The sequence below is a fragment of the Chlorocebus sabaeus genome, chromosome 6 (assembly GCF_047675955.1).
Source record: "Chlorocebus sabaeus isolate Y175 chromosome 6, mChlSab1.0.hap1, whole genome shotgun sequence".
NCBI lineage: Eukaryota > Metazoa > Chordata > Mammalia > Primates > Cercopithecidae > Chlorocebus > Chlorocebus sabaeus.
The window spans coordinates 16,321,116-16,342,706 of record NC_132909.1 but is presented as its reverse complement, the minus strand read 5'-3'; the positions used below and the strand labels follow the sequence as shown (position 1 = coordinate 16,342,706).

The 21,591-nt window shown below is 44.4% G+C and overlaps 1 long non-coding RNA gene across 1 annotated transcript; it reads left to right on the top strand.

The window, feature by feature from the left end:
• Nucleotides 1–9,944: 9,944 nt before the first annotated feature.
• On the top strand, nucleotides 9,945–14,806 carry LOC140711848 (uncharacterized). The gene is made up of 2 exons (XR_012093154.1): nucleotides 9,945–12,101; nucleotides 14,522–14,806. It is a non-coding gene; the product is annotated as an uncharacterized lncRNA (long non-coding RNA).
• The last annotated feature ends 6,785 nt before the right edge of the window (nucleotides 14,807–21,591 follow it).

Genomic DNA, 21,591 nt, shown 5'->3' with positions numbered 1-21,591 from the left:
GATAGACTTCACTGGAAAACATATTGCCAGTGCCCCAGGGACTCACTTACCAGGGACTATGATCCTCTGGATTATGAGATTTGTTCCAAAAGTGGCTGAGTTATGTATGAAACAGACATAGACCCCTCTACATGTTTTAGTGATTTGGGGATAAAGAACACTTGTGCTGATTGCTGGAACTTCCCATCAATCAGCCAAGAAAGCTCTGCCAGTGGGTGAGAGTCTGTGAGGCAGGAGAGCTTGAGGACTTCCCCTGTGTGCTAACAGGTGTACGGAGAAGAAATGGTGGGATCATCCAAGCCATCTGGAGCAAAGAGAATAAAGTCACAGATGATGATGTCAGAGGGAAGGGAAAATGCTGGTCTGTGGAAGGGCCACCTTGACCCTGTGAGCTAAGTCACAACACTGAAGTCCCAGTCAAATCCCTGCTGTGTTCACTGATCTGGACCCTGAGACGGTCACCTGTTTCTCCCATCATAACCTGTGGACCCTGAATCTCCCATGACAGGAGCAGCCTCTTCTCTCCCATTGTTGGTCAAGACTAAGGCTACTCTTTGTAGTCATGGCCAGCTTTGATGTCCAGGGGTAAAGGTCTCTGTACTTGCACCCGAGAGGGACTGGGAGGCCTGGCCTCTGGCCATGTGTATTTGGGATGGCAGCGTGGCTCACAGAGGAACAGAAGATACTCACAGACGGGATTCAGGGTGACTGGGTCACTGCGGCTGGAACTCACTGGGCTCTTCATTTCACATTCATAGGGTCCTGCGGTACGCCTTGTGACACCAAATAGAATGAGGGTCCTGTTGTTTTCGGACAGCTGCAACCTGGGACTGATAGGGAGGATCTGACCATTTATCCACCACCGGTAGCTTGCGTTCTGAGTGTCAGGATCACAGGATAAGGTCACAGTCTCCATGGCCTCCCTGGGGTTTAAGTTGCTGCTGGAGATGTAGGGCTTGGGAGTCTCCACTGTGCAGATAACAGAGAGAAGATTGCCCTGTGTGTCACCTTTGATTCCTCCAAAGACATTTTTCAATCAGAGTTGGCATTTCCCACCTTTCAGCCCACCCAAGTCCTTAAAAGCCCATATCAGGTGTGTGTGTTACAAGACAGACACATGGCAATCTGAGGGCTCAGAGATTGTGAGGCTTCCTGCTTTATATGAGAGAAGCACAGACTTTCTCATGTGTGAATTGAGCAGCAGTATTGGGTCATGGAAAGGCATGGGACCAGCAGTCACAGCCCCTAGTGCCCCTCTGAGTCCATCCCTCTCCAACTGCCTGCCTGGCCCACCCTGTGGTCCTCACCTGGAGCATGCAGTGCTGGAATCTTCTTAGTTTCAGTCTTACTTTGCCCCCCAAGATACGTTTTATCTACAGCTTCCCTTTCAAGGACATCCTAGAGATGGATGATAGAACTTCCCATTGTCCTTAAACCCTTTGGCTACTGGGAAGTCTGGCCTGGGACTGGGTACTTCAGCAGAAAAAACACAGAGGAGACCAGAGTCAAGCCTGGAGGTCTGTTCAGTCATTAGGCAGTGGCGCCACAAGGTGGGGCAGTTTTTCCAGCTGTCTCATAGTGACTGACTTGAGCCAGTGACCTCTAAAGATAGAGCAGAGTCCAAGGAATGACCTACAAAGAGTGACGGGGACAGGCAAGAGCTGATAGCTTTGGACCAAGACCATGTTCCCTGTTCTGTGTCCATGATGTTCCCTTCCCCCTGTAGAGGGAAGGTGAGGACCATGTGGTTGTTTCTAGAAATACATGTGGGTTTTTGAAAATGCAGAACTGACTGGGGGAAAGGGCGAACATGAACTGATGATGGAAGTCTGGCCTTCACGGACGATATGTGTTTGGTGGCTATTAGAACAATATTTGGGAAGAAGTCTTGCAGAAACTTTCTGTCATTAGACATTCTACTCTCTGATTCTATGAGTTTGACTACTCTATGTACCTCATCTCAGTGGATTCCAGAGTGAATCAGAGAGTAGAATAGTAGTGTTCAGGAGCTGGGGTCGGGGGAATAGGGCATTGTTCCATAGCTGTGTGGTTTCAGTTAGGCAGGTTGAGGAGGTTCTAGAGATCTCCTGTACAGCTTCATGCCTATAGTTCATACAGATAAAGTGTTCCTTATGCAGAAAGTTTAAAACCAAGCGTTTTGGATTTCTAACTTCTTTTTTTATTTTGGAATATTTGCAGTAGATGTACTGGTTTATCACCCCAAATCTGAAAAATTTGAAATCCAAAATGCTCCAGTGAGAACATCTTTTCAGCATCACATCAGTGGTCAGAAGCATTGGATTCTGGAGCATTTCAGATTTTGGATTTCTAGATGTGGGATGCTCAATTTGTAATACTGTAATTTTCCCGTTAAAAAGTTGTCAGGAATTTAGACCTCATGTTATGTTCTGACTCTAGTAACAAGACAAAAAAAAATTTTGAAGGAAACTTTAAAATGTTGTCATAAGTGGAAATTTTAACTGATGGTTCAAATATCTAAGATCAATTGCCGGTAGGAGTATTTCTCTTGATACCAAATTAAGGTTTAGGTGTGGGGTGAATTCCAGCAGGATCAAATTATGCTCAAAGAAAGATGCCAAAAGTGATTTGAAATTAGCAAGTCCTTAAGTAGAAAGAGTCCCATTAAAAGGACAGAACTGGCCAGTGTGTCAATTACATAAAGGGAGGAATGATGCAGAATTAAAAGAAGTGATGTGTGTTATGTTAGTAAATATAGAAAGAACTCCCTGTTTCTAATTTCTGTGCAGAGTTAGGAAAAATGGGGAGGAACCCAAAACAGGTATGTGAAATGCTTTCTTCATTTTCTGTTAACCTCAGGAAATACAACTAGAGTTTCAGTTTGTGTGAATTAGGAAGAGTCTAAGTGAGACGCCAATGGCTCATGTGTCCCCCACACGAACAACACCAACTTATGAAAATGGCATCATCAGGAGGAAACAATCATATGTGGCACAGGCAGTAAAACCATCAGATAGCAACCTCTGGCCACCTCCAACAGGTCCCCGACACCACCAGTATTCCCATTACATGTATGTTACAGCCTTGGTAGTTGTCCCACAACTACAAAATTTAAAAATTGCTATTGTCAATACAAAATGTTAAATATGAAGTAGAATATGTTGTCCCACTTTTTTCCCCCACTCTTTTTGAACTTTCCTGTTTCAGTTTTGGAAGTTTCTATTGACACATCCTCAAGCTAGGCAGTCCTTCCTCTGCTGTGTGCATTCTACCAGTAAGCATCAAAAGCATTCTTCATTTCTCTAACAGCACTTTTTTTTTTTTTTTTTATTTCTGAGATGGAGCCTCGTTCTGTTGCCCAGACTAGAGTGCAGTGGTACGGTCTTGGCTTACTGCAAGCTCCACTTTCGGGGTTCACACCATTTTCCTGCCTCAGCCTCCCGTGTAGCTGGGACTACACACGCCTGCCACCGCGTCTGGCTATTTGTTTGTGTTTTTAGTAGAGTTGGGGTTTCACCGTGTTTGCCAGTATGGTCTCGATCTCCTGACCTCGTGATCCACCTGCCTCACCTTCCCAAAGTGCTGGGATTACAGGCGTAAGCCACTGTGCCAGGCCATCTCTGAGGGATTTCAATGGGTTGTTGACTTTTGAGTTTCTTCAGCTGTTTACTTACTGTTAGAACAGAGTGACAAATTTCAAGCTTGTCGTATCCCTGACGGGAAACCAGAAGTCTCTAGGAAGTGACCGGAGAATGTGAACTCCATAGTAGGCTGAGAATGGAGTCACAAGTGAAATGGGTGAAATAAGCCCATTGGTTTTGGAGACTGCAGGCCTGTCCAGCCTCTGACACCCTGGTGAGTCAGTGCAACGATTCCAACAGTGACACAAAATTAGCACGGTTGACTCCATCTGGCATCTAGTCTCAGGTTGGCTGTCCTCACTCATTCCTGGACATAGGCCAGGCTAACCATGGGAGGAATGTAGTTTATGGTTTAACTTTGAAGAAACAATAATAATAGTTCCTCGATAAAACTAATACCCTTATTTTGCCCAGGGACTGCCTTTGTAAAACTGGTGAAAAACCATGAGAGTAAGATTATAGGAGGGAACTGAATTCTGCTAAAGTGCAGGCACAGTTTCCACATCCCTTACTGCTCAAATGTCATTTGGTCAGAGTTTACAAAATTTGTAAGTAATTGCTCCAATAGATAACATCACTATTGTAGAACCTGAGGTTGGTGTTTTGAGATGTTTCTTATTCTTTGCATTCTGGCAACCTGCTGACCTCATCCATACCCATGACTAATGGCTCAGTCAGTCCCGTGGTCCCCACCTAGAGGCGGATTTAAGCACAAATGGATCATTTCCCTCCGCCCGCATGATTCCATCATCAAACAATCAGCAGTACCCATTTTTTAGTCCTGTGTCCCTGAAACTATCCTTGAAAATCTCTAACCCGTGATCCACTAGGGAGGCTAATTTAAGTAATAATAAACCTCTGTCCTCCTGTTTGGCAGACTTGGACTTATTAAAATCTTTCTTTACTGCAAATCACCATCGGGATAAATTGTTTTCTTTTTTTGCGCAGGAGGCCAGAAGAACTTGTTTGGGAATTATAAGAGTGGATGGAGGAGCTGCCTTTCCCTGTCCCACGGTCTTGTCCACAGATCAGCCTCACAAAGGGAAAGATCCCTGGATGGGGCTACAGTGGAAGATCATTCTCTTAGTGACCTGGGGACATTGGCTCGAGATGAAGCTTTTCAGGAGTGGAAACTCCAGTTGATTTCTGTGCCTTTCCTATTTCCTGGGAGGTGGGCCAGGTCACAGTGTTAGCAGGAAGGGAACAGAACAGTCAGCCTAGTTAGAGGGAGTGTCTGGGGAAGGCCTAGGGATGGAGGAAGAAGCTGTGCAGGACAGGGCTTGCCAGGTAGAATGAAGTGGGAGGAAGATGAGGGACACAGAGAAGCAGAGAGAGGCAGAGACAGCATGACAGTGAACAGTGGGGCATACAGTGACTTCAGTGACCCCAGGGACCAGGTGCTCCCGTTTCCACAGTCCAGGACCAGGGAGCCCTGAAAACCCTCCAGTGGCCAAAGAGCTTCAGAGTAACACATGAAGTGGGATGGCTTTAGGGGCAAGAGGAAGTGGGGGGATGAAACGTGAGTGTCAGCCTCTGAAGGACAAGGGACAGGTGTGGCGAGAATTTCCTAGGATTCTGCATCCAAGATCCAGTCTCTAAAGAGGTTATGGATCATTTGTTTCTTCATTCAATTCCTTCATTTGTTATGTGAGAGCTCCTGAGTGTGTGTCTCTCACTGGACTTGTGCTGGTGCAGGGTGTGAGTGGGGAATGAAAACAAGGTCCTCTCTTTTCTCCTGTCGCGCCAGTGACATGGACACTTTGGGAAACACAGGATTTCAGGTTCAGTGATAGGGGTTAAGATCTGAGGGGGACGCCTGGACATTTTTTGCACTAACTCTGATGGTTGAGGCAGGTGATTTAGTTCTGGAGTGCAGACTAATCAGCTGACCATTTGCTCTCACTCCTCTGATGTTTGGATGCCTAAGAAGAGAGGATTTGAGCCAATAAATGACTACAGGGTCATTGGAACCCAATAAGCCCTCACTTCTGGTGGAGGAGAGGATGGACCTGTGGCTGCAGACAGACCTCATGTGACCCTGATCTGCCTTTTGTGTTTGTGTGACTCTGGTTCAGTGACTGTGCCTTCCTGTGCCTCAGTTTTCTCTCAGTCAAATAAGCTAAATGGCAAATGGACTGTGGGTTTTCATGCTATCTGTGAATAAATTGTAAATTCTTCACAGTCACCTGACCTAATGCTTGGCACAGTGGAGGTGTTCACACAAACAGTATTTATTATTATTCACTCCCATGAGCGAGCACCTTTAGGTCAGATCCCTGTGGATAAGCTGCTGTCAGGTACATTTTCTCTCTTCTGCTTCTGCTTCTGCTTCTGGGGACATTAGACTTCCTGTGGAGTGTCCTAAGCCTCACAAGGCAGTTGGCTGATGGCCTACAAAGCTTGTCTTTCAGTCCTCTCTACTCTGAGTGTCAGGTGAAGAAAGCTCTGTCCTTGACCAGATGAGGTTCTGAGGGCTGAGCCCTGGCTAGTGAGCAGCTCCAGGAGACACAGTCCTCAGACAGCTGGTGAATCCTTTGTCCCAGTAAGCCCTGCCACAACCCAGCCCTGGCACAGGCTCCTCAGCTTTATCTGGAGTAAGGATTTAGGGACGGGGTCTGGGGTTGAGGCTTCTTGGGCTGAGCTTCTCTGAGAGTATCTCAGGGGGCCTCTTAGGCAAAGCCCTGCTCAGTTCTCCAGCGTCTTTCTCAGGGTCAAGTTTATGAAGAGGGCATGAGGTGCTTGGCTGAGACTGATCTCCTCCTGCTGAGCACCACTCCCCCCATCAGACTGTCCTTCCTGTGCAGCAAGTGTCTGCAGGCTCTGGAGGCAGGAAAGGAATTCTGATCTGTTGTAGTTTGTCTCCTCTGTGTGTGTCCTGCACTAAATGCTGAAGCCCCAACATGGGACATAACGCAGGGAGGGACATAGGCACAGTCTGGGCCTGACAATCCTGTGTGTGCAAAGTAGAAGTGACCCCCACTCCCCAACACCCAGGGATCATGTGGAATCACTCACCGTATAAGGTGAAATGTCAAGTTACTCTTTCAGTCCTATCACCTCGCTTTATGATGATTTCTACGGTGTAGGATCCTGCGTCCTTCTGGTTCACACTCTGGATCATCAGGGATGCATTGGAATATACTCTTTCTCGTCCACTGTATGCGGGCCCAAATACAATTCTTTCAGTGTCTATTGCATATGCTGTAATGTAATGCTGGAGGTCCATTATTTGCCCTTTGTACCAGATGTAGGCAGCAGGATTCTGGGGCAAATTGTGTACAAGTAGAAGAACATCGTTCCCCTCAGAAATGTTGGTTGGCTGAGCTTCAATTGTGACTTGGGCAGTGGTGGGCGAGTTCCAGAAGATTAAAAGTGATGCTAGGAGGTGGAGAGAGCATCAGTCAATATTGAGACCTATGTATTGGGGTGAAAAGATGGGGTCATGCGTCCTGAGAAGATCTCTTCAATCATCAGCCTTGAAGACACACACACATACACACACACACAATCCACACATACCTCTTTTTGTGTGTGTGAGTGTGATTGTGTGTTTGTGTCCTACTGTCCTACTGTCCTACTGGGTGAAGGTCAGCGGCGTGACCCCCATTCCTTCAACACTTCTGACCTCGGTATTTTTCTGTTTGGAATCCTCTTCCCCAGAGGTCTGCATGGCTCCCTCCACACTGCCCTCAGGTCATGCTCACATCAGGGCATCCTTAGACTTCTTTCCTGATACCTCCTTCAGAGACTCTGGGTCTTCCCTTTCTGACCTTTCCCTGCTCTGCTCCCTCCAGAGCTCTTGTCAACACCTGACCTCACATTCTAGATCTCTTTGCATGTCTGTCTTCTTCCCCATGAGAGCATGAGCTCCGTGAGGACAGGGACTTTTATGATCTTGGTTGCACCCCAGTGCCTGGGACAGGCTGCAGACTCCTGCAGATATGAGGGTTCGAAGGGCCCTCCATGCCTGGGGTGTTTTTTTTCTTTCCTCAATTGTTGAGGTTTTTGGTGAGGACAGTGTTTCATGCCCTGCTTACATTTTCATTTGAAGTGCAATCTGATAATAGTTATTATTATCATTTTTCAAAATGTGGTGTCCAGTGATGATTAACCAGGAAACCAGAACACTTGAGATTTTCCTACCTCTTACCAATTCCGGTTCAATGTGATTTTCCTGTTTTGACCCCGTCCCTCTTGCGTATATTTTTCCCTATCCAGGCTCCAACAGAGCCTTCTTTCCTGTATTTTTTTTTTTTTTTTTTTTTGAGACAGAGTCTCTTACTGTCAGCCAGGTTGGCATGCAGTGGCACAATCTCCGCTCACTGCAACCTCTGCCTCTTGGGTTCTTGCAATTCTCCTGCCTCAGCCTCTCAAGTAGCTAGGATTACAGGAGCACACCACCACACCTGGTTAATTTTTTGCATTTTTAGTAGAGACGGGGCTTCAGTGTGTTGAGCAGACTGGTCTTGAACTCCTGACCTCATGATCCACCCACCTCAGCCTCCCAAAATGCTGACTTTCATTTTTAAGAACCCCATCCTCTCAAGGAGACCCCATCCAATCATTCTGCTTCCTCCTCCTGTCCTCTCCGAGGAAGTTCTCTCCTCACCTGTGAGCAGGAGCTCCTTCCAGGTGATGTGCAGTGTGCAGGAAGGGGCTGAGAGGGGCCCCGTGGCCTGTGCTGCCTGCATGTTCTCCTCTGTGGAGATGAGCCTGGGATCCAGAAACTTTCTGAGCACGGCTGTCAGCTGTGCTGTCCTTCCTCTTTCTGTGCTGAGCCTCTTCCCGGGGCAGGAGCACTTCTCAGGCTCATGGGCGGGGTCTGTGCCCAGGACACCCCTCTGTCCCCACCTCTCAGTCCTGCCTCCTTGTCCCTCCTTCTCTATTTCCTTTTGTCTGTGTGTCAGGTCCCTGGGAACTGTGGAGGCCTCTGCCTTTTTCAGCAGTGATTCTGTCAACAAACCTCGATGCACACTATGTGCAGAAACACAAACACACACACAAAAGAGACACACACAGACACACACGGTCGCACACATACCCTGTAGGTTGGGCAAGCACAGTCCTGCACCTCAACCTCCTGCTATCCCCATGGGTCTGGGTCGGGGTGCACATTTGTGCCCTTTGCCCTCTTTCATCCCCATCTAGCTCTCCCCTTCAGTGCAGGAGGCTGGAGCTGCACCAGGTCCCTGTCACAGGGACACCCCATTGTGCTGTGGGTGAGCTGTGTGTTGCCTGGTGACAGGGACCATTCCTTTCTCTAATTGTGTCTAGCTTGGCTGTAGCTTCCAAGGATGGACATTCAGGACCTGGGTGTCCCACAGTAAACTGTCCTTCCTGGAGGTGTGCAGGGTGAATCTCTCATGCCTCTTGGGAGGAGAGGCCTGTGCTGGTTTCTCAGAGGGGGCTGTGAGTCCCATGGTCAGAGGACAGTTCTCAGTCACTCTATTGCTCCCTGGGGACTGGTGGCTGAGCTGGGGCTCAGGGTTTCTCATTTCTTCCTGACCATCTTTTGTGTCCTCTCTTCTGTGCCCAGCTGACTGTACTGTGGTCAGCACAGTACACTTCCCCATGGTGGTGCAGGAGGAAGTGGGGAGTTACCGAGGAACCCCGTGGAACATGGCTCATTGAGACACAGGAAGGGGAGCCTGGGACAGAGCAGGGGTTAAGAGCTGGAGATATTCATCCCGACTTACTCCGTGATCATGATGGGCTCAGCCCTCCATGTGCTGACATAGCCAGGGGTCTGTCCTAAGGGTTTTGAATTGGCGAAGCTACTCTCTGTAGAGGAGTAACAGGCTGTCGCCAGAGATACTGTTTGGAGGGACGTTGCTCACCCCTGAGAGGGCAGGTGAGGGTGAGTTGTGTTCTGGGAGCAAAGAGCAGTAATACCCCCTTCTCGCTGCAGGGACACAGGAGAGTTCTGTCTTCCCAAGGGACAACCGGGGGTAGGTGGCCACATCCTGGATGGTGCCTGTGTGTGACCATCACACGGGCTCTGAGCCCCACGGGGTGCAGCGGGCAGGCAGGTCACAGGGTGCCTGACTGATTCCCAGGGAGGCTGTGGACCCTCAGGCAGCCGCTTTTCTGTGTCAGCGCTAGGCTTGGCCTGGGATGCCCCAGAGAACAGGACACATGGAGCAGGGGCGGGCATTTAGGGAGCAGTGACAGAAAGAGTTGATGAGGATGGAGGGAGGTCACGAGGGGAAAGCGCGCAATGTGGCTTCGCGTGCACCAGGGCTGCCCTGGGAGATGTCTTTTTAGCTGAGCCCAGGGAAGGAGCAGGTGTGTGGGGCAGGAGCTGCCTGCAGAGGGAGTGGTGTTAGGCTGGCGGCCACCAGGTCAGGGAGGAGCTGACAGAGTCCATGTGGGGAGCATGGAGGACGTTGAGGTCTTGGGCCGAGGTGACCCTGGTGAGGGTGGACCCTGCTTGGCTATGGGTTCTGCTGAGGGACGTCGGCATCCCCTGGGAAGGCTCCAGGCTGGAGGGACTCTGCCGCCCTCTGGTGGACTGGAAGGGAAGTGTGGGTGGCCGAAGTCCCTGCCAGGCTGCGTGTTTTATTCCACAAGGATCTGCACATTTCACGCGAGGTCACACATATGTTATGTTACAGCTCCATCACCTTCCAGCCCCGTGAGTCCCATTCCCTGTGGCTCCACGTTGACTGTTCTCCCTCTTTCACAATCGGATGTCCCGAACGCAGATTTTTGTCACCTTCTGTGAGTTTGTGTGTATGTGCAGTAGGCGGCACTGTGTGTACCCTGGGGGCAGTGATGTCTGGGGCTGAGCACTGCACATGGGCTTGGGAGCTTCCAGCTAACTTGATTGAAAAAGTGATACGTTTCATGGAAACACTGGGTCAGATGATGTATTCATGGGCTTTAGCTGCTAAAACAAACAACTTAGCCTCGGTGAATTAAATAATAGAAATAGATTTTTCACAGTTCTGTGAATTATGTGCTATTTTAACCACTTTAAAATGTGCAATCAAGTGGAATTAGCCACATACACAGTGTTAAGTTCCCATCACCATTGTTTTTCATAGAAAATTTTTGTCATTTTAAACTGAAACTTTGTATCATTGAAACAATAACTCCCTGTATTTTCCACCCTAGACCTTGATCGTCTCTACTCTATCTCTATGAATTTGCCTATTCTAGATGTTTCATGTACATGAAATTATATATATATATATATATGTTATTTAGTTTCTGACATATTTCACTTAGCATAGTGTTTCCAAAGTCGATGCATGTCCCAGCGGATGTCAGAGCTTCCTTCCTTTTTATGGCAGATTTACATCCTGTTGTATGTGTCACCACATTTGTTTATTGATGTGTTGATGAACACTTGGATTGTTTTCATATTTTATTTTTTATGAGTAATGCTGCAATCAACAGTCCCATGCAAGTACCTATTTGAGTCCCTGGTTCAGTTTTTTGGGTACATATCTAGGAATGGGTGCTCTTTTATATGAGAATTCTATGATTATCTTCTTGAGGAACAGCACATCTGTTTCTCCTAGTAGCTGTACCTTTTTCTAATCTCACCAGTAATGTATGAGGATTCCAAATTCTACATAAGCCTTTCACTTGTTATTTAACATTTTAAAAGAATGGTAGCCATATTTGTAGGTGTAGTGTGGTATCTCCTTGTGGCTTTCACTTTGTATTTTGCTAATGACTATGATGTTGAGTTTCTTTTCATGTCCCTCTTGATGATTTGCATATCTTCTTTGAGGAAATGTCTATTTGCGTCCTTTGCCCATTTATATAAATTGGTGGTTTGTCCTTTTGTTATCCAGTTGTAGCAGTTCTTTATCTATTCTGGGCATGAAATCATTGTCTATGTCATTTGCAACTATTATGTGTCATTCTGTGTTTGGTCTTTTTATTTTCTTGATAATATCTTTGATGCACAAAAGCCTTGCATCTTTAGCCCAATTTATCTATTTTTCTTTTTTGTTTCTCATGCATTTGGGTCATCCCTGAGAATCCATGGCACACTTGAGGTCATTAAGTTTTACCCCTATGTCTTTTTCTAAGATGTTTTTATGGTTATAGATCTTATAATTAACTCACTGATCCATTTTTAGATAATTGTTTGATATGGTTGGAAGTATAGTTCTCTACATTTATTGTCTTGCATGTCGCTACCTAGTTATTTCTGCACCATTATTTGAGGGACAGTGAGCTCCTTAATGAGAAGACATTGCTTTGGAACACAGTGTTGTCAGAGGAGTTGTGTTCATCTCTACTTCTTTATTTTTGGTACAGTTTGGATCTCTGTTTGACATACTAGATATAGAAATCTTTGTTCATTCTCTTGGTTCTGGTTTGGCTGACCTGTCAGCTGGAGCTGGAGGACATGCCTTGCAGAGGAGTGATCCCCATGGGAAAGAGCAGGGCTCAGCAGAGTGAAAGCAGCTGAGACCCCGAGAAGCCAGTGAGGTCTGACTCTTAGAAGCCAAAGACCAACAGGTGGGTGTCCTCAGGGGCAAATGGACTGCACTGGTACCCATTCCAGTGTACTGGAGAAAGGTAAGATTCTTTGGATATTCCATTTTCTCTCTCAGCTCTTCAGCAGGAGATTTGGGCCCTGGGCTGGTACTGTCCTGCAGCAGGGACAGGGTGGACAGGGATGGCTGCATATCAGGCCTAAGTCCATGTCATCCTCTCAGGCATTGCCACTGAAGATGGAGAATTTTGTTCAGAGGCCCAGCCTGGGCACATGGGAGGAACCACCTTATTAAAATTAATTTAAGAATACAGTATGCATGCTTTATTCTTCTAGAATAATTATTAATGTCATGTTTTACAATGTATCTCTTAAAGGAATGGTGAGAATCATCTACATAATATATGTTTTAGTTGGTCTTTTCTATAATTGCAGCTTTCACATGTTCTTATAGAAACCATTTCCTTTGGGAACACACAGGCAGTATCTCTGTGTTCATTTCTACTGGGAAATGTTTATGCAGGGTGGAGAGAGTCACATTTCCTAATGAGAGATCGAAAGCATTTGACTATCAGAAAAAGTGTTGAAATTCTGTGGATATGATCATAGTGTTGCAGGTGGAAGTCAGTTTAAGGGGGTGTCAGGCAAAGCAGTTTTGAAAGTCTTTTTTATTTTTATTTTTGTTTTTTACAAAACCATGGGCAGAAGCCACCACCTGGACCCACCACATGTTGGAATGGATGAGGGACAGAAATGGAGCTCAGTAAATTGAGAATGAAATCCAGGAGTGGGGAAGAGGTTTGAGAGGTCAACGGGTGTGAGAGGTGAATGGGTGAATGATGAATGTTCGAAACATCTTCTTTCTCCATAATAAGAGAGCATTTAGTCCCCTGAGCCAGACAGTGTCCAGGCCAGGGGGAGCAGGATGTTGTCAGCTCTCCTGGTCAAAAGTGAGACTCCAGCAGTGTCCAATTACTTCATCCAGTTTGGGATTTATTCCTATTTTAAAAATGATTCAACAGTATGCAGTTTTGAAAATATACAAAAATCCCTATACTACCATTCAAAGATAGACAAGATTGCCCTAAGATGGTGAAAGAATCAGAATGGGGTTTGGGTTTACATTGTGTATTTTTTTATCCCAATGTCTACAGAATTCCCTACATCAATTTTTTAACATAACCCAGTGTGTGTCATTCCCTTTCACATTTACAGACATTTCCAGTTCATGGTTACAGACCCTTGGGTAACCCACACTCTTCCTGCTGTGAGGTACAGGCAGCCATGTGGCATCACCTCTAAACATGTTTTCTGGGACATCAAATTGCTGATTAAGTAAAAGTCATTTCAATAGATATTGAAGACCTCCATTTTACCCCTCTCACACTTGTAATTTTGCTACCAAGAGGTGATAGATTTTAGTGGTGATTTGCTTTTGTAGATTAGTGTAGATTAATGCTTCTACCAGGGGCAATTTTTGCGCTCAGAAAAGCATTTGGCAAAGTCTGGAGACATTACTGGTTGTCAGAGCTGGGGGAGGGAGTGCTGCTGGCCTTGATTGGGTAGAGTCCCCAGATAGTGCTGAACATTCTGAAGCTCGCAGAGCCCCACCAGCATGACCACTACAAAGTTCAATGCTGAAGTTGAGTGGAGAGCCCTGATATGCCTCCCCTAGCTTCCCTGGAGATTTTTACCTTTTTCTTCCATCAGTCTCTACCACTTTCTCACCTCAGCTTGCTCCTTGAAACTTTGTGCCCTCCGCTTGAACTTTCCCTTAGTTTAAGACCTGCTGTAATCTCTAGACTTCCTTGACCCCTTTCTAATCCTCAGCAGGGTGTCCTCTAGAAGGGATCCTCGCCTTTCCTGGAGCTTCCCAGGATCCAGATGCCCCTGCCCTGTGTGGGCACCAGGGATATGGCTGTGTGCCTGCGTCCCTAAAGGTCCTGTCACTCAGGACATTTGTGTGAGAGCAACTGAGGTGATATTACCCTCCCCTACTTTTTCTGGAACATAAAAATATGTACAAACCTTGTAGAGTAAAATTTCTCGATGCATATGAAAATTTAAAAATTATATATTTTTGCCTTCCAAACTTTACTGGGAAAAATTTATCACACTACCAGTCTTGAAAAATGACGCCTAATCAGGGTTATTCACTGTATTGTTTGTCTAACAGCAAAATATTGGGAACAACCTAGACTTTCACCAGCACGATGCTAATTCAACAGATTACCTTATATCTACACAATAGAATACAATACAGTTGCATTAAAAGTAGAGAATCTTTCAGCTATTCATATGGAAACACCTCCATGTTCTATTTTAATTATGGCACCTAAACATCACAGAACAAGATGTAGTTTTTGTACTAGATGTGACCTTAGAACATTATTTTTACTGTTTTTTTTTTTTTTTTTTTTTTTTTTTTTTTTTTTTTTTTAAGAGAGAATGTGTCACTCTTATACCCAGGCTGAAGTGCAGTGGCGAGTTCATAATTGACTGCAGCCTCAACCTTGTAAGCTCAAGCAATACTCTTGTCTCAGTCTCCTGAGTAGCTGGAATCGCAGGCATATGCCACCATGCCTAACTAATTTTTTGTGTTTGTTTCTCTAGAGATGGGGTTTCACCCAGGCTGGTGATATCCCAGGCTGGTCTCCAACTTCTGGGCTCAAGTGATCTACCCACTTTCCCTCCCAAAATGCTGGAATTATAAGCAAGTGTCATCACACCTGATTGTGCGTTTTGTTTTTTTTTTTTCTCCAAATTGGACTGCAGTCTACTCACTCATCTCTTTCCCCATCAGGTGATTTCTATTTTTCCTCTATTTCTCTACCATATGTCCATGCCAAAATCCACATGTATTTGCTTTTGTTTAGAATTAGATTTTTTTTTTTTTTAAAGAGAAGCCTTAGGAATGGTCTCCTAGCTGATTTTCAGGATTCTAATCTTCACTGTCTAAGCCATAGGTTTACAATTCTGGATACTGATTAGACTCACTTATAGGGCATTTAAAGCCTACCAATGCCTGTACCATCCCTCAAGTGTATCTGATTTGGCTGATGTGCGGTGTTGTCCAGGGATTGGTTGTTTATAAATGCTTTCAAGGAAAAGTGTCATTTTGCAGTGGAGGAACTTTAGCCCAGTGATCAAAGTTAACATCCACAGTAATCAGAGATAACAATAAGGTAGGAGATCACCCCACATATTGTCTTATGCCCAATTTCTGCCTCCAAAGAAAGAAGAAGTAAAAACTAAAAGGCAGAAATGAAATCCACAGGCAGACAGCCCGGCACCGCACCCTGGGCCTGGTAGTTAAACATGGACCACTGACCTAATTGGAACAGAACAAACCTGCACATTGTGCACAGGTACCCTACAACTTAAAGTATTAAAAAAAAAAAAAAAAGGATGAGTTTGTAGGGACATGGATTCAGCTGGAAACTATCATTCTCAGCAAACTATTACAAGAACAGAAAACCAAACACCGCATGTTCCCATTCATAGGTAGGAATTGAACAATGAGAACACTTGGACACACGACGGGGAACATCACACACCGGGGTCTGTTGTGGGGTGGGTGGAGGGAGCATTAGGAGATATATTAGGTAAATGATGAGTTAACGGGTGCATCACACCAACATGGCACATGTATACATATATAACAAACCTGCACGTTGCACACATGTACCCTAGAACATGAAGTATAAAAAAAAATTTTAAAGACAAAGGAAATTTTAAAAAAAAAGAAAATTACGGTTATTGAGACTAATGGTAATTCTTTAAGTTTTGGTCATATTCTCACCTAAGTGAGAGTACAGACACTCCAAAAAAGAACCACACATGCTAGATGTCATATACTCCCACTGAAAATTTAAGGAAGCAGATAGCTCTCAAAACAGATCATATTTTTCTGTAAAAAGAAGATTCCAGTCTACCTGAGTGAGCATAATAAGGAAGTCCCCTCTGCTTTAACATTTACCAAAAAAAGTGACCTGAAGCACTCTGATGTTAACCAATCAACTTATCTCTATGGCTTTGTTTACTGATCCGCATTTGACAAAACCCACTGTTATGTTATTGTATTGCCTAGGAGGAGTCATCACTGTGTCTGTAGAGGGAGAGCTGTCCCAAATCATAAATGACAAATAAAAGCCAATTCCATATATAACTAAATTAGTTGTAATTTTGTTTTGTCACACATGTTCACAGCAAGCAATGTGCAGAGGAGTCTCTCAGGCTGTATCATTCTCACCCTGACCCTACTGCCTTTCTCTTTCACTTACAAGGACCTTTATGATGACATTGGGAGCCACTCAGATAATCCAGAATAAGCTTTCCATCTGAAGATAATCAACTGCATCACTGTTGAACAGTGCTTTTTCCAAGAAAATTAATGTATGTGTTCCAAGTGTTAGGATGCGGAATTTTTTTTTTTTTTTTTTTTTTTTTTTTTTTTTTTTTTTTTTTGAGAGAGAGAGTTTCACTCATGTTGCCACAGCTGGAGTACAGTGGGGTGATCTCAGCTCACTGCAACCTCCACCTTCCAGGTTCAAATGATTCTCCTGCCTTACCCTCCCAAGTAGCTGGGATTACAGGCGCCTGCCACCACGCTCAGCTAATTTTTGCATTTTTAGTAGAAACAGGGTTTCACCATGTTGGCCAGGCTGGTCTCGAACGCCAGACCTCATGATTTGCCTATCTCATTCTCCCAAAGTGCTTGGATTAAAGGCATGAACCACTGTACCCAGCCCAGATGTGGACGTTTCTAAGAGGCCATTATTCTGTCTCATACAGGTCACTTTCACAAACATTCCCCACAATAAAAATATGTTTTGCCTTCCTTCCATGTCTTACTTTTCTGTCTACACAAACCACAGTGAAACATACTAACTCGGCTATGAAGGGGCTGGATGACCCTAGGACACTCGTTTGACCTCCCTCAGCTTCTCTCCTCATCTGAAGTGTAAGGCTGACTCTTACTGCATCAGAAAATGACAGTGGAAGAGTAAATTGACGTGTGTAAGACATTAGTCACAGAGCCTGGTATCTGATGAGCCCTCGGTAAACATTCTTTTCATTTCTTTCCCTTCACCATCCCATTTTCTTGTCCTCACTCATCTTCTCCTTCAACTCCTTACTCTTCAGTAACTTTCTCAGTCTAACCTGCCAATTGAAGAAGCCACACTACCCATTCTCTCATGACTCTGATGGTGTGTTCTTGTGATAGAATCTGCTATCCACTCAAGGCAATGAGTATTATTTATATAGAGAGGTCTGTTTGCAACAAGAAATCCTTTTTATATTCACACACAATTTATACACGATTTCTCTTAACTTACACACACCAGTCTCAATTCAACCCTGTTATTTCATACATGCACTTCATTATTTCATTCTGCAGTCTTTCTCCATACACCTTAAAAATTAGGATAGTACAAAAACAAAAATAATGGCCTGGGCCGGAAGAGGCTAAACCTTGAGCAAGATGAATGTTTTCTTTTTCAAGATGAATGCTATCTGCAAGGCAGCCCTGAAGCCCATTTCTGGGTTTGGCTTACATCAAAGCTATTCAACTCTAGGACACATTCTTAGATTCCCAGGAGATAATGATTTTCACGGAAGTCACACCCACTCTAAGCATTCCTACTGTTGGGTAAAGGAATGTTTACAGAATGTTGTGCATGAGTTACTCCTCCTAAATTCTTCTACTCCTGGAAGTTAAGCTTCCCCATTAACCAGCTTTATCTCCGGCTGGCCTGCCTGGACCCTGACTGGAAACTACCTCCACACTCTGGATGACCAGGGTGGCACTTTTGCCTATTCCCATAATTATAATAGCTCACACACTGATGCAGCCCTCACTATGCAACAAGCACTATCCTAAGAGCTTTTCATGCATCTACAGTCCTGAAAAAAATCCTAAGAACCACCATCTCCATTTTTACAGATTAAAAAAAAAAAAACTGTGGCAGAGAAGTATGTGCCCACTGTCACTTAACTCTATAATTTAACCTCATCCTCCACTTCATCTGGTAAGAGGGCACTCTAAGATTTTCAAGGTCTCCTGAATGACATCCACCTTCAAAACTGATTTTTGTCCCATTTACTTTCAGGATTTGACAGCCAGCATTTTGTTTTCCGTCTCATCCTTCACTTATGCACCTGTTCCCTAACACTACACTCACAACTGCACAGCCCTGCATAAAAGCTAGCTTTTAGAAACTTCAATCTTTTTTGGAAAAAAGAAAGGCCAGGTTCCAAGTCTCACAAAAGGTCATTTTTTATTCTATTGTCAACTGTTTGCATGGCCATTCTCTGGAGATAAACAAGTGCACTAGAAACAGAAAATATAAAGAGAAGAAAGTAGGAGGAGGGTGAGTTTCTAGATAGACACACAGGGAAAAGATTCCAAATCCAGAATTCATAAAATGCACCCAGGGAGTGTGGCTTTGAGCGATGACAGCCCCACTTGCCACGTTCCATGGCTGTTGACCTCTTACTTCCTTCTCAACCTGCCCTTCCTGGTCTTGCTTTCTTAGACCAATACAAACAACCTGAGAGCTGGGGTCAGATCAGAGCACACAGCACTGAGTGGTAGGGCTGGGAAAGGCAGAAATGGAAGAAGAGTGTTTGACTCATGAAGACCTGACTCACCTAGGTACACATCAAGTAGGCAGGCAACAGATTACTGAAGGGTTTTGCAGGACTCATGGTGGTTATCCAGAATGACTAACTGAGGCAAGAGTCTTGAACAATCGAGTTTTATTGACCCAGAGCTTGACGCTGCACCCTGGGAAAACATGAGTTTCAAAAAACTTCGGTGGCTTGTGTTCTCTCTGAAGAGGTTTCAGGAGGCTTAGTATTTATACATTTGATTAAAAGAGAGAAGGCAGGTAGGAAGAGATGGAGTGGGCAGGAAAACAATTGATCTAATCTTGTCTTTCTTCTGTGCCTCAGAAAATAAATATTATCAGAATGAGAGTTAAAATACTTCAGATTTAGGAGCTAGATTTTGATTGTTCACCTAAAGTTACAATCAGCATGTCTTTCTTTTACAAAGAAATATACATCTTGAAAGGTTTGAAGCCAAGAAAAAGCAATTTCTTCAGGGAATCATCTGGAGATGCCTGAGATCTTTGGCTATCCTGTTTACCCCGTTCTTTTTTTCCTTCTTCTTCTTCTTCTTTTTTTTTAAGAGACACAATTTTGCTCTGTCGCCTAGATTAGAGTGTACTCACTGCAGCCTTGAACTCCTGGACTGAAGCAGTCCTCCCACCTTAGCCTCCAAGGTGTCTGAGACTATAGGCATGCACCACTGCACCTGGCTAATTTGATTTATTTTGTTTTGTAAAGCCGTGATCTCCCTTTGTTGCTTAGGCTAGTCTTAAACTCCTGGTTTCAAGTGGTCCTCCTGCCTTGGACTCTCAGGCTGGGATTACAGGCCTGTGCAAGCACACCTAGCCCCACAATTCTTCAAAAGCTCTCAGAGAGGGCATTGTAGAAGACCCCTGTGGCTGTATGTTTCATCTGATCTTACATGACTAGGAAGGCTCATTCTTAAGAAATCATGTCCTATGGATAAGGGGATGAAGACAAATCAGAAAAGGGCAAAGGGAAGTCACAGTAACAAAGGGACAGTATAGTCTTGAAACCTTATTAAAGCCACACAACTGCTGCTTCAATTAGAGCAATTTGTTTGACAAACATCACTCTAAACCTTTCACTTGTATGTTGGCTCACCTGTAATGTCTGGGGCAGTCTATAGACTAGGTTTTCTAGAGTTTCTGAAGCATCTTCCAATTGCAATGGCAATATGACACAATTTTCTGAATTGCAGTCTGAACCCAGTGTTCCTGTGTACCTTTTATGTAGTCTACTCATCAGCAGGCACAAAGATTGTTTATGTGTAACTTGCTATGATTTCTCCAGAGGTTTATATAAGTCGTCTAGTTTCAGCTTGCAAGGTTTAACTTACACATCTGACAAAAGGCTAATATCCGGAATCTACAAGAAACTTAAACGAATTTACAAGAAAAAAAAAAACATCAAAAAGTGGGCAAAGCAGATGAACAGACACTTCTCAAAATAAGACGTTTATGTGACCAACAAACATATGAAAAAAAGGTCATCATCACTGGTCGTTGGAGACATGCAAATCAAAACCACAATGAGATACCATCTCACACCAGTTAGAGTGGTGATCATTAAAAGGTCAGGAAACAACAGATGCTGGAGAGGATGTGGAGAAATAGGAGTACTTTTACACTGTTGGTGAGAGTGTAAATTAGTTCAACCATTGTGGAAGACAGTGTGGCGATTCCTCAAGGATCTAGAAGGAGAGATACCATTTGACTCAGTAATCCCATTACTGGGTATATATCCAAAAGATTAAAGATCATTCTACTATAAAGACACATGCACACATATGTTTATTGTGGCACTATTCACAATAGCAAAGAATTGGAACCAACCGAAATGCCTATCAATGATAGACTGAATAAAGAAAATGTGGTACATATACACCATGGAATTTGATGCAGCCATAATAAAGGATGAGTTCATGTCCTTTGCAAGGACATGGATGAAACTGGAAACCATCATTCTCAGCAAACTAACACAGGAACAGAAAATCAAACACCGAATGTTCTCACTCATACGTGGGAGTTGAACAATGAGAACACATGGACACAGGGAAGGGCACATCATACACTGGGGCCTGTTGAGGGGTGAGGGCCTGGGGAGGGATAGCATTAGGAGAAATACCTAATGTAGATGATGGGCTAATGGGTGCAACAAAACACCGTGGCACGTGTATACCTACGTAACAAACCTGCAGGTTCTGCACATGTATCCCAGAACTTAAAAGTGCAATCTTAAAAAAAATGATACAAATTTTAAAACCAGTCCCAATGATCTTTTCCCCCACCTCAACAAAATAAACTATATACTCTCAGGAATAGGCTTAGGAAAGCAAAAGGCTCTTGTTGCCACTGCCCTATCCAAGCAATAAGACTTGGGATGACAAAAGGCCATGATGGATGGGATGTCTTATGACAAACCCTCCTGGGAGCTTGACACATTTGGAAAACAAAAGAAAAAATAAAAAACCCTCAGGTTCTCAGCCATGTTAAGGCTGGTCAACTAATGTGACTCAAAAATGATTCGTCCCCCTAATGGTGGAGACCAAGAGTGAGTGCTCTGACTCGGTCACAAATCAAGCCCTCAAGGACATATGACAAGATGAGAGAAAAGTTTATCCAGTACCTCCCTTTATGAACAATACTGAAAGAAAGAGATAAAGGAAAAGACTATTCCTGGGAGGAAATAGACTAAGCAATCAAAATATTCGTACCCCAACATCACTAAAAAGTACACCAGAATTAATACACCAAGACTAGTCCAACACAAATCTTCTCCCATTGATCAAAATTTGGTGGAAGAAACAGTGATTTTTAACCTCCAACTGGAAAGAATGCACAGAAAGAAGCCAGGAAACTTGAGACGAATACATTT